Source organism: Otolemur garnettii, unplaced genomic scaffold, assembly GCF_000181295.1.
Source record: "Otolemur garnettii isolate 467f Iridium unplaced genomic scaffold, OtoGar3 scaffold00093, whole genome shotgun sequence".
Taxonomy (NCBI): domain Eukaryota; kingdom Metazoa; phylum Chordata; class Mammalia; order Primates; family Galagidae; genus Otolemur; species Otolemur garnettii.
In genome coordinates this window covers 7,066,611-7,070,532 of record NW_003852488.1, presented here as the reverse complement: position 1 = coordinate 7,070,532, position 3,922 = coordinate 7,066,611, and positions in this window count along the sequence as shown.

Below are 3,922 nucleotides of genomic sequence, written 5' to 3'. Positions count from 1 at the left end.
TGAGGCTCTGTCTCAACAAAAAAAAAAAAAAAAAAAGATTCTGTGTATGGTCCAGAAGAAAAGCTTGGTACCTTTGCAAGTTAAGTATTGCTTCCATTCATTGTTTATGCAGGAATTTTTCTCCACATGGAATGAATGTAAGTAAAACTTAGTGTTTGTCATCAATAAACAGTAATACTAAAAAAAAAAAAAAAAAATCAAAATCATACCATCTGTCTTCTCACACCATAGTAGAACAAAACTGGAAATCAATTCCAAAAGGAGCTCTCAAAACTATACAAATATGTGGAAATTAAATTACCTCCTGCTTAACAATCTTTGGGTTAATGACAAAATCAAGATGGAAACCAAGAAATGTTTTGAACTGAATGACAATGGCAAAACAAACTACCAAAAATCTCTTGAATATTTATAGCACTAAATACCTACATCAAAAAGACAAAAAGATCACAAATTAACAATCTAATGTTACACCTCAGAGAATCTGAAAAACAAGAACCAAAACTAAAGCTAGCAGAAGACAAGAAATAAAGATCAGAGCAGAACAAAACAAAATTGAAACCAAAAAAAATAATAATAATAAAAGATCAATGAAACAAAAAGTTTGCGATTTGAAACCATAAACAAAATCAATAAAACACTTACTAGATCAGTGGTTCTGAACCTTCCTAAATGCCTCGTTGTTATAAATGGAACAAAGGGGTCGTGACCCACAGGTTGAGAACCACTGTACTAGGAGGGCGGGAAAGGGAATTTAGACTACCCATTAGGTATGATGTATACTATTCAGGCGACAGGTACACTAAAAGCCCTGACTTCACAATCTATCAATGCAATTTATCCATGAAACACAAAAATCACATATATCCCCTAAATCTATTGAGGAGGATGGAAGGAATGGAAAGGAAAAGGAAAGGAACTATTTGACTCTGGGTACAACTAAAAACAAGCCATTACTAAATTTTAATTCCCCTTCCTCTCCTTAGAGTAGGACCAATGAGTAAGAGATAAAAGTGGACACCAGTATTATTTGTTAAGAAATTCCCCAAAGAAGTACACCATATCCAGGACAGAGCTCAAAATGTCCTGTAAATAGAGTACTAGAGGCAGCCCCACATAGACTGGAGTTGTCTTAGCTAATGGTCCAGGCTACAGATACAGGCATGTAAGGAGTGAGTCTTTCCTTCCCTCCATTTCAAAATGTCACGTTTATATTAACTTCTTGGGTATAAGGGAAAAACATAAGTGACCATTGCCTAACTTTCCAATATTGCTAACTATTATGCTTATTTAGAAAATCTTTTATCAACACAAAAGCATTACTCCTCACAAATTCTCAAATGGTATGTAATTTCATGTTCAATCAAACATTATGATTACTGCATAAAGAGCACAGTATGACCATCTGGTAGGCATATTATATGGGACACAAATCGCAGCCTGTGGGGTTTTTTTTTAGGCAATACATAAAATCCTCAGCTAGATGTTAGCTAGGGTTCAAAATGGAAACATGCATGAGCCACTCAGAAGTCATAAATAAAAATGGAAAGGTCAGCAATGGTCTTTCTTAGTAAGGCTTCCTTATTAAGCCTTTGAAATAGGCTCAGGAAATGTATGCAGGTGGTTTTTTGATTAATTTGATAGAGGTACATCCATGGAACCAATTCACAAATGATTTGCAGGCAGGCTGGTATTACTGAAATAAACGGTGCTATTACTATGATTTATGCTACTATTCCTAACAGAAATGATAAAGTGAAATTTACAGTCCTTAATTGCCACTATGAAAAATTGGGAGGGAGAGAAAAGAGCAGAGATTGGCAATTTGCAAACTTGTCAGTAAGGCAAGATGTAAAAAATCCATTTCCTTTATTTTTAAGAAAGGATATTGTATACACACATATATGGGCCTTACTATATTGTTATCAATCCATTGGGCAAAGGGGGAGAGTTAAAGAAACAAATGACCAGAATTTAATCTTCAAATGCCAGGAAGCCTGGCTTAAAAAAGCAGTTGACAAAATGTAGCCTGTAGTTATAAAAAGCAAGGAGGTGACAAAACACAACCCTGCACATTATTCTGGGTCACTCACAAGACCCAGTATGCTCTTCAAATTCATTTATTTCTATTTTATTTTTTAAGTGTGATAGCAAGGGGTAAATCACATTAAAGACATTTTACCTGCAATTTTTAACTAAATGTTTTTCTCTTGTCCCATTCATATCTAAATAGTCCTTTCTAGTCTGTTAGGATATTCAAAGACATTTACAGAGACACTGTTATCTATGAAATACTAACAATGCTAAGCAGAGAACTTACTCTGAGAGATGTGGGTCTGCAGCTGCCAAGAGATTCGGGATGTCAATGGGCCCATTTCCCATTCTTCTCTCCATCTTCCATAACTTCCTACTTTAACAATCTATCTATGCTTTACTTCCAACACCTACTCCCTTGCAGGACTGGCCTGGTATCAGAGAATGCCTAGGATTCAAAGAGACCTTCTAATCACTGGTTGCTAAATCTAGTTCAATCTATGATAACTCCATGTAATGGTCATTTACACTGCTTTACAGACCGCTTTTTAGCAAAACAAAAGTCACAAACCATGGCAACTGATTAGACATGAAAGACAAGAGAAATAGAAGAATAAAAGATGGCAGAAGGCACTTGTCCACCTGATTTAGAAAATAATGGTGAATTTTAGAAATAGGAAAGGCACAATCAAAAAAGGAATTGATAAGTTAGTTTCAGAAATGTTAATTTTGAGTTGATGGAAGGACACCTAGTTATAGATATCTGGTAAACATTATCTGGAAGGTAAGACTAAAGTTCTAGAAAGAGTTTAGGACCAAATATGTAGATTTGGGAGATAATATGAATAGAAACAAGAGCAGAAGGCCTGGGTAGGATCACATGGTCATCACAGTGGGGGATGTAAAAAAACAGAGATCTGAGATCAACAGCAAGGGAAAGACACATTGAGACACCAAGAAAAGAGAAAACAAAGAGTTCTAGAAGGAACAGACAGTGGAGAACTAGGAGAGTCGAAAAAATAATCTTAAGAGAAAAAGAATGATCAATGTCACATGGAACATAGAAATCTGGACGAAGGAAAAGATTTCATTAAATCTGTGTTGACCAAGGTAACTTCACCAGATGAAAACCAAAATACGATCATGGATGTGTATTTATCTCCAAATTCAAGTTGTATACACTGAAAGTTAAATATGCTTAGCTTTTCTATGTCAATAGTACCTCAATGAAGTATTTTTTAAATTTTTTTTGCAAATTTTAACAAAACAGAACAGGTTGAACTGATGTGGATGCGGAAGAAAGGGACCACTTTTATACTCCTGGTGGAACTGCAAACTAATACAACCTTTGTGGAAGGAAATACAGAGAACCCTCAAAGAACTCAAATTAGCATCTACCTAGAAGAAAAAAAATCTTTTTATCATAAGGACATTTGTACTAAACTGTTGATTGCAGCTCAGTTTACAATCGCGAAACTGTGGAAACAACCTAAATGCCCACCAACCCAGGAATAGATTCTGCAGTTTAATCTTTTTGTAAGTAAGACCCCAGTAACCCCAGATTCTGATTTCATTTTGCCTTATTCCCAGAAAACCTAAGAGCATTTGGCCATTCTATAACCAAGTAGCTTCTCCATTTCTACTCCCTGTCAGCCCTGTCAACTCAGGTTCATACTTCTCCATAAAACTTGAATTTCTTAGGCAGCTTCTTCTCCATTTCAATCATCATTCTTTGAGATTTAAAATTGTAATAAAATATTCACATTTTCTTTAATATCCTCCCCACTTCAAATTTAAAAGTAGCACACTTTTCCATCAGGTTTTTTAGCATACCTCCATTCACCTGAATTTGAACAGTATCCCCTCCCTTTTTTTTTTTTTTTTTTTT